At 41.8% G+C, this 14,647-nt stretch overlaps 1 protein-coding gene across 4 annotated transcripts in view; it reads right to left on the bottom strand.

Annotated features, from left to right (window-relative positions):
* LOC140491054 (CXXC-type zinc finger protein 4-like) overlaps positions 1-14,647 on the bottom strand; it is a 291,006-nt gene that overhangs the window by 260,371 nt on the left and 15,988 nt on the right. The gene's annotated exons all lie outside the window — the stretch shown is intronic.

The raw sequence follows: 14,647 nt of genomic DNA, 5'->3' as shown, positions 1-14,647 counted from the left end.
CAATTGCTGGTCATTTCTTGTCAGTTTCTATGACAGAAGGACATTTTTCCTGTGTCAATCTTGATTTCTACTTCGAAGATTTTTCCTGGCACTGTGCCAAATATTAAATGACCTTCCAAAACTGTGAACTCCTTTCTTTCTCACCTCCTTGGCAAAACTGCTGGAAACACTCTGCAGGCTAGCAGCTCGTCAGCTTTCCTTTAACTGGAGCACAAAAGGTTACACTGCGGGGTGTCACACTTCCAGCACAAAGCTCCGGGCAACACAAATGCATATCAGGAATTTGGCAGCGGAGGTCAGTGCTCGCAAGCTGTAGCAATTTTCAGGCCATTAATGTACAAATTATACTCTTTCAGCTCACTCTGAAACAGCCAGGTCCAGAATATCCCACAGGCAGGCGGTCAAACCAACGTGCATCATGGATTCCACCACAGACTGACCATCCACCTTCTTACATTTCTACGTGGACCTACTCCCCCACAAAGGCCTGCATTTGAATTCAGATTTACAACAACAGATGAGGAAGGAGGGGAAATAGTGAAGGGACAGTGAGATCCATTGAGAAAAAGAGTCTACTATCAGTCCCGAAGATGCCTTGACCAAGGATTTGTCTGTGCTCCATAATGAGCAGCCCTGTTTCACGCCAATGGCAGACAAAGTGTTAAATGTGTTTTTACCTAAATCTTCCATGGTCCGATTGGCTTCTGCCTTCTTCTTTGTGATAAAGAAAAAGCCATTGAAAGTGCAATAAATGCCTTGTCACTTATATTCTCTCATGCTGTTCAGCATTTAAACACAAATGCATTTCTCTGTGGTTTGTTAATTTCACTGAGAGGGTATACTGTATGTTGCTACTCTCTGTCAAATACAGAAATGTAAAAATGCACTTACCTTTCATACCATCACATTGAAAATCAAATCACCAGATCTCTGCAATTTTGCACAAAATAACTGTGATCGTTCCTTTTATTTAACCTGTATGATTATTTTTAAAGTTTTTTTTTCCTCTATGCTTATTTATTCAGGAAATAAATGTTTGAAATCAAAGCTTAATGCCATAAATTTGGCAGGGGACCTGGATATGCAAACAGGCCGCACAGTTCTGAATCCACCTTACTTTCCGCCCACCTTGCCATCTGCCAATCCATCTATCAAGCTGCTTTGCCTCCCTTGATACACTGATGGCATACTGCAAGATGCAGCTTTCTCAGCCCTGCACTATGTAATCCTAGCTGCATTCAAATTCCCTATTGCTCACAGAACAACTGCATCAAGCACCTAAATATAGCAAAGGGTACTAAACCAACATCTGCTTCGCTCAGTCTCTGGAACGATGCACAACGGTTCAAAATAACAAATGGCACATCTGTACTTATGTCATCCTCAGCATTCAGAAGGTGGCAAGTCTTACTGCGCATTGACCTCTTGCTCTCACTCTTTATTTGTCTAAATAATCCACTCCTGGATTTCTCAGATCTGAGATTTCAACTCAGCTGAATAGTTATGTATTCATGGACGGTGGCTCAGTGGTTGGCTCCGCTGCCTCACTGCACCAGGGACCTGCATTAGTTCCAGCCTCGGGCAATTGTCTGCATGGAGTATGTACATTCTCCCATTGTCTATGTGGGTTTCCTCCCACAGTCCAAAGATGTTCAGGTTGGGTGGATTGGCCATGCCAAATTGCCCATAGTGTCCAGGGACATGTAGGCTAGGTGAATTAGCCATAGGAAATGTGGGCTACAGAGATAGGGTAGGGAGGTAGGTCTGCATAGACTGCACTTCAAAGGTTCAGTGCAGACCTAATGGGCCGAATGGCCTGCTTCCACACTGTAGGAAATCTATGATTCTATCTTGGGTACTTAGTGACTTCAGCGTTAGAAGGACAAAAATACTAATGCACATCACCTTTCCCGAGTTAGGTTTGCTGGCAGGATAGTTTCAGTGCAGCTGAGTGAATCAATGATAGGACCAAACTTATCAGCTTGTACCACACACATAGGACAACAGACACACCAGTCTCTGCATGACTTGGTGCAGAGGATAAATGCTGTGGATGCAGTAAATCTAAAACACACAAAAGCACTCAATAGATCTGTGGAAAGGGGGATTAAAATGTAATATTTCAGTTTAACTCACCATAAGTAGAAAGCATTACAGGAAAGAGAGCTGAATTTCCTTTCGCTCTTATAACTATGTTGTCATTTTATGTCAGCCTCAATTTGACTCAGGTATTCATTTGTTCTGCCAAAGGGCTTTACCCAGAATGGCAACATTTTCTTCTTTCTGCTTGGCCCACTGAATGATTCTAGCATTGCTCTGATATGGAATCATTGCAGTGGTTGGATACTGATAAAACATTAAAATTAAGTTGGATAGTAAATAGAAGTTGCTATAAGGGACTACACTGGGCTGTGAGGTGGCTCAATTTGCAGACCCACTGCAATCAGTTGAGACTCAAGAATGGAGTCCAAAATATGTGTACACTTCTGATGAGTGTGTCTCGGGACCTTTGTGATGAAAGTCTTTATCCACACACACACACACAAAACAACCATTGATAGCATGCAGAGAGGTGAGCTGATGACGTTACTCAGTGTGCTGTGCATGAACTGAAGCCACCCACTGGCATTTTGCATTTCCACAAACCAGCCAACGTCAACTTGCCATAAGAGTCATACTGGACCTGAAACGTTTGCTCCAGAGACCTGCTGAGTTTATCCACCATTCTGTGTTTGTGTCAATGTGCACAGCTGAACATGACAAAAGAAATTAGGGATTCCCACCCTCAAAGGGATTATGAAGTAACTAAAACGGCTAAAGAGTTAAAATGGTAGTCAAAGGGCGAACCAACAAGGGAAGAAGAAAGATCATTTGGAGGTGGTGGGTATGGCTGAGATACGGAGCAGTATTTTGCATCTGATTTACCTTGGAGAGTGAGCAAATATAGTGATCAAAGGAGGATGTGGCACCAATATCATTCAGGAGAAAATCAGATAACGAGGAGGCACCTGAAAGTTGGCAATCCATAAGATACAATACCCGTATTGGTAAGATGAGACACATCAAAGGGTACTGAGGGAAGGAAAGGTAAAGATTGTGGAGATTCTGGTCTAATCCTCCTTGGATACAATGGTGAATTGTGGGCAAGCACATTGTAAGTATTGCCTCCTGTTGATAAAACAGGAGAGGGGTAAACTCACCAATCAATCCAATGTCAGTGGTGAGAAACTTTTACAGACAATAATCTGAGACAAAATTAATCAATAACATGGCCAAATAAATTAATCTCAGCATGGATTAGTTAAAAGCATATTTAGTTAAGTCAACAAACTTGGCTTGAGCGTGTATGGCACAATTTCAAAATTTGTAGAGAACAGAAAGCTTGGAAGTATCGTGACCTGTCAGAGGAGAGTGATTAACTTTGAGATGAGGTGCCTGTAATGGGCAGCCAAAGGTAGATGAAACGTTGTCCATAGAAGTGTAAAGTGATACATTTTCATAGGGAAGTGAGGCAATATGTAATTAAAAGGACTTTCAGGAGCAGTGCTGGGAGAGATGTACATAAGTTATTAAAGGTAATATGACAGGCTAGGAAATAGGGTGTAGGTTTGCTCACTGAGCTGTAGGTTTGATATCCAGACATTTCATTACTGGCTAGGTAACATCATCAGTGGCAACCTCCAAGTGAAGCAAAGCAAAGCTGTTGTCTCCTGCTTTTTATTTATATGTTTGTCCTGGATGGGGTTCCTGGGGTTTGTGGTGATGACATCACCAGGACAGATGTGGTAATTGGAACCAGGTGGATCTCATTGACTATGAGATACTTGATTGTCCCAGGTTAACAACCCCAATCAGGAAGCCCTGGCTGATCAATATAAACAGGGGATTTAGAATCTTCCCCAGTTCTGGGGAACTGACTCTGTGTGGCCACAGCCTCTGTACTGTGTACAAGCAAATAAGGGGGTGACTTGGTAACAGGAACTGGCCTTGGCGCGGTTAATTCAGCAAAAGAATTGAAGTTACGATAGCCCTTTAGAAAACATTACACTGAATTAGTGCTCTGTATACTAAGTAACGTGATGGGTGTATTCAGGGATGAATAACCCACTGCCCCCACGAGTGGGAAAGTTCATTGAGTAGTTGGAGGCAAGGGTGTGGCGTTCAGGCACCACCCAGCTGTGGGTCCAGTTGCCCCTCAACTGGGACAGATGAAAGCCTCCCTGAGTATAACAGGCATGCCATCCTTAACCATTTTATTGCCTGACAGGCAGCCAAGTAATCAGGCCAATGATAGGATGAGATATTTAAATAGGCATTAGTTAACCACTTTAAGGCCTTAATTGCTGATGTCTCATGGAGGCCATGGTCCTTCTCACTCAGAATGTAATTGCTGAGGTCCCACCACCCATGTTTCCCTCTTCCCCTTCTCCCATGGCCCCAGCCCTCCAGATGTTTCCCTCCTTCCCTTTCATGCCATTGGCTTACTCTCAGTGAGATTACACTGTCCAATTATGAATAACGTACTTTCAAAAAAGATAAAAAGATTTTTAGGAGGGTGCAGAAACAATGTACCAAAAATAGATTTCAGGGACAAGGAACCTCAGTTGTGTGAATAAATTGGAGAGGTTTTGGTTCCTCACCTAGGAGAAGTTTGAGAAGAGATCTGATGGAACTAGTCAAAACTCTTTAGACAAAGCAGATGGACACTAACTATTCCAAATGGTGTAGAAGTCAAGGCGTTGGACTTTAAGGTCCTAAAGAACCAAAGGTGACATGAGAAAACAAATTTTAATGTAGCAGGTCACTGGGAGATGGAATACACTGATGCAGTATGGTGGACACCAATGTGGCTTTCAATTGGTGAAGTACCTGAAAATTAAAGACAATTTGCAGAATTGTAGGGCAAGGTGAAGGAATGGAAGTGGTTACTTTGTTCTTTTGGAGAACCTAACAACGTCCTTCTGTTCTATAACCTTTCTATGATTCCAAGTAAACATGAAGGTTGATGATGGCACTATGTATGTGGAATTCCAAAAGGCATTTAGCTAGGTATGACCTAATCAAAATAATTGTCCAAGGGATTGTAAAAACGAGAGATACAAAGTGGTCTAAGGGACACAGGTTAGAATGAAGCAATGATCATATGTTTATTAAACTGTGAGAAAGTATATAACGGTGTTCCCCACGGATTGATCTTGGGACATTTTGAAAAACGTTCACAACCTGGACTCAAACATGCAGGGCATCATGTTTGCAGAAGGCATGAAACTCAGAGATACAGTAGACAATGAAGAGATTAATAACAGACTTCAGTACAACAAAGACAGATTGGTGAAATTGATGGATACAAGACAAGTGAAATTTAGCACAGAGAAGTGTGAAGTGATATGTTTTGGTAAGAAAAATGAAGAAAGACTGGAGGACAGCCAATGTGGTATCATTGCTCAAGAAGGGAGCAAGGGATAAACCAGGAAACTACAGGCCTGTCAGTCTAACCATGTGATGGGGAAACTATTGGAAGCAATTCTGAAGGATAGAATTAAACTGCATTTGAAGAGGTAGGGATTAGCATGGTTTTGGGTCAGCTGAGCACGAATGATGAACAGTCACCAGACTTGAAACTTGAACTCTGCTGTCTTCCCGCAGATGCTGCCAGACCTGCTGAGTCTCTTCAAAAATTTCTGGTTTTGTGTTAGGATCAGAGGAACTTTGTTGTACATATCCCCTCGTTCCTTAAAGTATCAGTATAGGTCAATAAAGTAGTTAAGGTGGCATTTGATAATACTGTTATTATTAGCCAAGACCAAGAATTTAAGAGCAGGGAGGTTATATTGGAACTGTATAAAACATTGGGTAGATAACAGCTGGACTATCATGTGCAGTTTTGGGATACATATTAGAGGAGGGATGTGAAAACACTGGAGAAGGTGCACAGGAGATTTACCAGAATGTTGCCTGAGCTGGAGTGTTTCAGTAATGAAGAGAGATTGGACAGGGTGGGGTTATTTCCTTATAGCAGAGGAGATTTAGAAGGGATGTGATTGGGATGTATAAATTTAAGAAGGGCGTAGATAGGATGGACAGGAAGAGACTTCTCCCATTGGTGGAGAGATCAATGGCTGGGGAGCACAGATTTAAGTTAAGTGGCAGTAGGTTTAGAGGGGATGTAAAGAAAAACGTTTTACCCAGAGGGTAATGGAATTTGGCATTCAACAACTGTAAGGGTGGTAGAGGCAGAAACTTTCATAACATCTAAGAAATATTTAGATGTGAACTTGCGGTGCCAAATTCAAGAGCCAAGTGTTGGAATACAGTGGTTTAACTCGCTGGATAGTTGTTTTTGACCAGCATGTATGCAATGGGCCGAAGGACCTTTCTCTGCGCTGTAGTCTCTATGGCTACAAATGATGCTATTGCTAAGCAATGCAGGAACAAATATGCAGGGATATAAATTCCTAATACTGCAGTGGCAGCAAGATAAGTTGAGAAGGCTGTTAAACAGTTATGTGGAATCTTTGAAAAATAGCCATTCTGAATAAGGGACTTGAAATGTTGAATCTGCTTTCCCTCCACAGATGCTGCCAGATCTGCAGAGTTTCTTCAGCAATTCATGTTTGTGTTTCAGGTTCCCATCATCTGCAGTTTTCTTAACAGAGGGATAACGCACAAAAGCAAGGAAATTATTCAAAACAACTTACTAAGTAATGGCATATAAAACACAGATAGTGTATTATATTCAATTTTGTGCTACACTTTAAGGTTTAGGAGACAATGCAGTAGAGATTTGCTCCAGTGGTATCAGGGCTGAGGGACCTCGCTTCTGTAGAAAGACAAGAGACGTGGGGATTGGTCTCTTTATAGCAGAGGAAATTAAGAGGAATATCAACATAGATTTTCGACAGAGTGAAATCCAGTGGCTGCTTGGTCAGTAACCAGGCTACACAGATTCCAAGTGTTCAGCAAAAGAATTCGAGGGACATGAAACATTTTTCACACCAGGAGTTGCTTAGTCTGGAATGCAAAGTTTGAAAGGGTTGTGGAAACAAGCTCAAACCACAGGGCTATGAACAAAATTATAGGGCTATAAAGAAAGAACAGAGTTCATGAAGGGGTCTGCCACAGAATGAATAGGCCTATCAAAGAGTTACTCCAGGCACAATAGGGTTTTTTTTTCCAGTCATGAGATATGGGTGTCAGTGGCTGGCCAGCATTTATTGCCTTTGAGAATGTGATAATGAGCTTCCTTCTTGAACCGCTGCAGTCCCTATGCTGTGGATTGACCCACAATGTTCTTAGGGAGACAATTCCAGGATTTTAACAGTGAAGGGACGGCAATAGACTTCCAAGTCAGGATGGTGAGTTGTTTGGGGGGTGGGGGAAGCCTTGAAAGTGATGGTGTTCCCATATATCTGCTGCCCTTGGCCATCCAAATGGAAGTGGTCGTGGCTTTGGAAGGTGCTGAATGAGGATCTTTGGTGAATTTCTGCTGTGCATCTTGTAGATAGTACACACTGCTGCTACTGAGTGTTGATGGTGGAGGGAGTGGATGCTTTTGGATGTGGTGGCAATCAAGTGGGTTGCTTTGTCCCCACTTCTGAAAGAGGGAAATATTCCATCACACTCATGATTTATGCCTTGTAGGTGATGGACAGGCTTTGGGGAGTCGGGAGGTGAGTTTCTCCTCGCCATATTCCTAGCCTCTGACCTGCTCTTGTAGCCAGTGTGTTTATGTGGTGAGTCTGGTTGAGCTTTTGGTCAATGGTAACCACCAGGATGTTGACAGTGGGGGATTCAGTAATGATAACACCATTGAATATCAAGGGATGGATAGCTAGATGACCATCTTCTGTGCCTATTGCACTTCCAGGCTAGTTGCTGTTTTTGTACTGTACGAATTTTTGGAGGTTTCCTATACAGAGCTCTTCTGCCTGTTCAGCCACTCTTTCATATATTACCACAATAATTCAGTTCTCAAATAGCTCACAATACTTTGTCATCCCAACGTTCCTCTCTCTTTAAGAAGTACAGGTTTTCTTCAGGAGTGTTGGGTCAATTTTGGGGTCCTCCCATGCACAGTATTTGTACTGCTAGATGTCTCCAGCAATGACTGAAAATAGCAGCAAACACAAACTTAGCCCACCAGCTACCGACGCAATGAACAGAAGCAGGAAAATCACTTACCACAATTCCCAGGCCTGTTGCTTTTTAATCCCTATAAACTATAATACAGGAACACATTCCCTCAAGAATTAGAATACATACCCGGAATTGAAACATTAACAAAAATATCTGTCATGCACAAGAAAAGCTCCTACTCCCCAGTGAACCCATCTCCTCCCAGGAATACTGCTCCCTTTCCTCCAGTTGCTCAGTATCTAACACATCCCATGCTCCAAATCAACACACCAGGATAATGCGGCACACCCTGTCTCAGACTATACTCCAGACCTACGGCAATGTGGCTGACTCTTAACTACCCTCTGAAGTAGGGACAGGCAATAAATGCTGGTCCATCTAGCAATGCCCACAAACCATTAATGAATAAAACAAAACATCACTTAACAAGTAATGACCATAGGCAATGTCAAAAATTTGACAATTTTTTAAAGTGTGTGCAAGACAGCCATGAAAAGAATGTATTGCAAAGATTGTCCACCCAAAGTGGGCAACCCAATAACTTCTGAAATTGTGACAGGCACCATCAAAAAGATTTAATTTGCCAAATTCCATAAAGTTGCCCAGGATAAGGTAACAGGAACACTGGCTGATGGAACAGTACCGATGCGGTGGAATTTCACCAATAATTGGAAGTTTCAGGATTGTGAGTTCAGATGAATTGTGTGTCTCCAATACAGGTATACAGCCAACTTTGTACCAAGGAACAGGTCAAAATACACTTCGCTGCCTGTCAGAGATAATGCTCTTACTTGGGTGTCACAAATTTCACTGGTGCCTTACATGTCAAGTGAGGGGGGAAAAGACTTCGATTAATCATTTTTATTCAATGCTAGTGTCTCTCTGTGGTATCCAGGCTAATGACGGATGAGTCATTTTTTACTGTTGTCTGTGTAATCTTTTACTCCATCCATCACGGGAACAATGTGTGGCCATGAGCAGCACTCTTGCCAGAAAGCAGTAGTAGAAGCTTCAGCACATAATTGATTGGATAGCCGGCCCAATGAAGGTGTGAGAAAACAGCACTTGGAGGTAAACAATGGGTAACCTGCGTCTCCTTGTTTTTTAGCATTTCAGAAAAATGCTTGAATGGGTTGATTTATTTACTAAAGTTAAAATTATACCTTTGATCCAAAGAAAATAAAATGGATTATTTCTTTGGTTTAATTAGCAGGCTGTTCCTTTGAAAAGAAAAACAGCTTCTTTCTATTTGAAAGAAAAAGGCTGGCAATTTCACTGACACCTTTGACAACTACAGAGCATTCCAAAAGTGTTTTACAGTCAACGAACTACATTTAAAGTGTCATCATTGTTGCAATGCAGGAATTATGGTAATTTCAGAACAGCCCAGTCCTGTAAACAGTAATAAAATAAATTGCCAGAGCACCTATTTTAAGGGTTCGTTGGGAGATAAATGTTGAGGATGTTTCAACAGATTGGCCTCTCAGGTAGTAATGGAGAGCCCTGATGAGGTCTTAGTATAATGATTCCTCTGAAATGCATAACACCTCCAGTATTGTACAGAGGTGTCAATCTGCACAAGTCTCTGGAGAGGACTTGAACCTACAAGCATCTGACTCAGAGTTGGAAGTGCTGTCAATAAGCCAAATCTCAACACAGACCTGCAACGTGTTATTTTTATAGATATTCATGACTATATTTGTTAAACCTACAGCCAATAGTTAACTGTACAATCATAATAAGGATTTTGTCCCAAAACCTCTCCAGCAAAAACTTAGTTGTTAACATCAGCAATTGGAAACATTAGGATAGATTTTTATCTTCACTGGCATGAGTGGTATTCTGGGGGAGTGAACCATCCATCCATTGAAATTTCTATAGGCAGCCAATCCACCTGTATTGCAGCAAGGATGAACATCTACCCCAGTCCAAGCAACATATCAATTCGGACAAAAGCTGGTGTTTGATGAAAATGTGAAATTCAGCTCCTATTGTTGTTCACGTGGTAAATGCGTACAGGTTTTCAAAAGATAAAACTGGTTGAATACAGTCCGCTTAAATTGAAAATTTGGTTATCAAGCTCACAATATCAATTCAGTGTTAGGCTGTTCTTCCTACGAGTAATTAGCTAGAAACAGACTGGAAAATGATGGGCTGAATTCATTTCCTAGTGATAAGCAAGTAGCTGCACAGCTCTCCTGCTTATCGAAAACCATTGCTAATATATTGTTTTTGTGGATTAGGAGCAGTAACCTACTACTGGGCTCGTGAAAGAATGACATGAAATTATAAAGTACCTTTCACCACCTCAGAAGCCCCAATCTTGGAGCGGTCACATGGGATTATGCCAAATGCATTGCTGCAAGTGAAGCAACAGTCAACCAGTCAGGGAAGTGTCGAAGCAGAGAGAAGGGAAAGGAAAAAGAACCACAGGTGACATGAAGAAAAAAGGTTTATTATGCAGCAAGTGGTTAGCATCAGGAATGTACTGCCTAAGATTGCTCAGGCGACAACTTCAATCATGGCTTACAAAAGGAAGCAGGTATAGAGAGAATATGCAGAGCTACAAGGTAAAGGTAGGAGAGTGTGATTAGCTGGTGACTGTTATAGAGAGGCAGCACTGATGTATTGGGTTGAATGGGCTTGGTCTGCTCTCTACCCATTCCTTTGGTCAATTATTTTTAATGGGACCAGGACTAAACACCCAGAAAATAAAACATTTGCCAAACACTTTCCAGATTAATATCCAAAATGCAACATTCCTAATTGCACTTAGGCTATGAAAATTCAATATTCTTTTGCTCCTGTCAGATCAGTGTGGTGTGCTATTTCATTTACAGCAATTCTGTTGAACTAATGCACCGTGTATTATTAACAGTATTAGTGTTGGAAAACAGAAGCAGAGACCAACTTGTAGTTCTCCACACACTACATCAAACATTTCCTATGAGCATACTTGGCACAAGCAGGAAGTTCTTGTTTGTTTCATTTCACCAGAGTGGTGTCAGAATACACCATATACTGTTTTTGACCGGGGTAGCAATGTGGCTCAGTGGTTAGCACTGCTGCCTCACAGCACCAGGGTCCCAGGTTCGATTCCAGCCTTGGGCGACTGTCTGTGTGGAGTTTGCACAATCTCCCCGTGTCTGTGTGGGTTTCCTCTGGGTGCTCTGGTTTCCTCCCACAGTCCAAAGATGCACAGGTCAGGTGAAGTGGCCATGCTAAATTGTCCTTAGTGTTAGGTGCGTTAGAGAGAGGGAAATGGGACTGGGTGGGTTGTCCTTCGGAGGCTCGGTGTTGACTGGTTGGGCCGAAGGGCCTGTTTCCACACTGTAGGGAACCTAATCTAATCTAATCTTCTCTTCTGTTGGGCACAAATTGGAAACCAGACTTTCCAGGAAAACCGGGCATTAATGGCTCCTTTCGATCAGCAGGATCCATGAACTGACAGCCGGAAAACTCAACTTACTTCTAGTCAGGACTTAGTTCTCTCAATTAGTTGCACTAGATGGCTATTTGGGGTGGGGTGAGGGTGTGACAAGGATAAGGTATCTGGTAGTAAAGCTGCTCAGTAAGAGTGGGGAGCAAACAGCTTTGTCGGCCAATGAGACATCAAGCCTGCCAGAGACTAAATACTTACTGGGTAGTAGGGCCAATGGGCACAGAATGATGGGAGGACAGTAGACAGAAAATACAGATACTATTGAGAAGCTTTAACATTCAAGGAGAAGGGTGAGAGGGTGAAAAACCATAATGCTCCAATCACAAATCTAACATTTCAAAACATGGATTGTCTCGAAATCTTATAAGCACAAATTGCCACAATGACTTTTGGGGTACTGCAACAAATCAAGAGGGCAGAGGTTCAGTAAAAGTCATCAACATTTTCAAGCAGTAATAAAAATCTGTTTTATGTTCAGGTCCAGGTCTTAGTGCATTTGAACGTGGACTGTCTCAATATCAGAGGAGTTGCGAATGGCGCTGAACTTCGAGCTATCATTGGTGAACAACACCACGTCTGACCTTGTGATGGAGGGAAGGACGTTGATGAAGCAGCTGAAGGTGGTCCGGCCTAGGAAATTAGCCTGAGGAATCATGCAGAAATGTACTAGAACTGAGATAGCTGACCTCCAACAACCATAACCATTTTCCTTTGCTCCAACCAGCCAATTAATCACTGTTGCTACAAGAATAGATCGGAAATTAGGAATTCAGCTGCATGTAAGTCACCTGCGGTCTCCCTAAAACTAGCCCACCATCTGCAAGGTGTAATGGAATACTCTCCACTTGTCAGGTTGGATGAAACTCCAGCAACACTCAAGAGACTTGACCCCATCCAAGACAACGCAGCTCACTTCAATGGCACCATATCAACCATCTTCAAGACTAACTTCTACCACCATGCATGCACAGTGACAACAGTGTAGTTACCACCTACAAAGCAGTAACTCACTAAGATACTTTCGGTATCACCTTTCGAACTACTGACCTCCACCACTTAGAAGGACAAGGATAGTAGATGTATGGTAAAGCCACAGACTGCAAAGTCCTCTCCTAGTCACAAGCATCTGAGCATCCGACATTGTTGTTCTTTCACTGCTGCTGTCCCTTCCTAATGACTGAGGGAGGCTCTGCACCTCAAGGACTGCAGCAGTTCAAGGTGATAGTTCACTACCACTTTCTACAAGGCAACCAAGAATGGGAAGTAAATTCTGGTCTAGCCAGTGACACCTTCATGCCACAAACAAAAGAACCCTGTATTCAGAATAGGTACCAATGGATTTGGAAGTTGTAAATAAAACACCTCAGTTCAAGAAAGGAAGAAGACAGAAAGCAGAGAAATATACGCCAATATCCCAAATGTTTGTCATTTAGAAAATGCTAGATTCTATCATTGAAGAAGTAGGGGGGAGACATTTAGAAAACATATTGCAATGAGCAAAGTCAACATGATTTTGTGAAAGAGACACTATTGTTGATCATTTTATTAGAATTCTTTGAGGATATACAAAATAGGATGGATAAAGGGGAACCAGTAGACCTAATAGTTTAGAATTTCCAAAAAGCATTTGGAAACATACAAACATGTGAATCAGGTCTAGCTGTAGACCACCAGGGCTCTCAAGCCTATACTCCCATTCAAAAAGATCACAGACAATCTGATTACTCCAACCTGCTATCTATCACCGATAGCCCTTCACTCTCTTTCTTCTCAAGGATCTATCTACTTCTGCCTTAAAACCATTCAAGCACTCTGACTTCACCAAAGTTGGGGAAGAGAGTTCCACAGACACCTGACACTCTGAGAAAGAATTTATCCTCATCTCTGAAACAGTGAACACAAGTTCGATATTTTGTCTAACCTTTTCACATTCACTCTGTGAAGCCACGCTCCCCCCCCCCCCCCCCCCACAACGATCCTTTTTGTTTTAATTAGTTAAACTCCAGCAGCTACAAGCCAAGCCTGTGTAACCTTTCTTTTCCACATATCTTGCCGGTAAACCTTTTCGTGAACTGCTTCACATCTTTCCTAAATAAGATGACCAGTACTATACGCAATACTCCAAATGTGATTGCACAAGTGTGTTTTGTAACTGTGGCATAAACTTATACTTTAGTAATCAATTCTCCTTCATAAATGATAGCATTGTATTAGCTTTCCTAATTTCTTGCTGTACCTGCATGCTAATATTTTACAGGGATGCACTAGGAGTCTTAGATCTTCTATCTCTGCCATCTCCCACCATTAATGTATACTTTTTTTAAAAACTCTTCCTGCCAAAATGGTCAATTCCTCATTTTCCCATCATTTACTTCATTTGCCAGATCTTCGTTCACTCACTTAATCTGTCTATATTGCCTTGTAACCTCATGTTGTGTTCACACTTACTTTCCTAACTGTTTCCGAGTCATCAGTAAATTTATCAACTATGTGTCTTGTCCCTTTATCCAATTCACTTATATCAGTTGTAAAAAGTTCAAGCCCAAGCACTAAAAACTGCTACATAAGTGGTTACTACACATTAAGAGCTTATGGTATTGTGGGTGATATTAACGTGGATAGAGAACTGATTTTCTAAGACCAAACAGACAGTCAGAACAAATTTGTCATTTTAAGGCAGTGAATTGTAACTAGTGCCACAGGAATCAATGCCAGGGCCCCAATTATTTATGATTTATATTAACAGCTTGGAAAATGAGACTGAATTTTCAACACTGTCTAGTCGTTGACGATATGAAGGTAGGTAGGAGAGCAGGTTGTGAGGACAATGCAAAGAAATCTCGATAGGCTAAGTGAGTAGGCAAAAATTTGGCAGATGTAGTAAAATATGGGAAAATGTGAGACTGTCCATTTGGCAAAAAAAAAGTAGAAAAGCAGAGTATTATTTAAAAGGAGAGAGACTACAGAATGCTGTGGTGCAGTGAGATCTACATGAATCACAAGACATCAGTATGCAGGTACAGCAGGTAATCAGGAAGGCAAATGGAATTTTGGTCTTTATTACTGAGG

This window comes from Chiloscyllium punctatum, chromosome 2 (genome assembly GCF_047496795.1).
Source record: "Chiloscyllium punctatum isolate Juve2018m chromosome 2, sChiPun1.3, whole genome shotgun sequence".
Classification (NCBI taxonomy): domain Eukaryota; kingdom Metazoa; phylum Chordata; class Chondrichthyes; order Orectolobiformes; family Hemiscylliidae; genus Chiloscyllium; species Chiloscyllium punctatum.
This window is presented reverse-complemented; position numbering and strand designations above follow the sequence as displayed.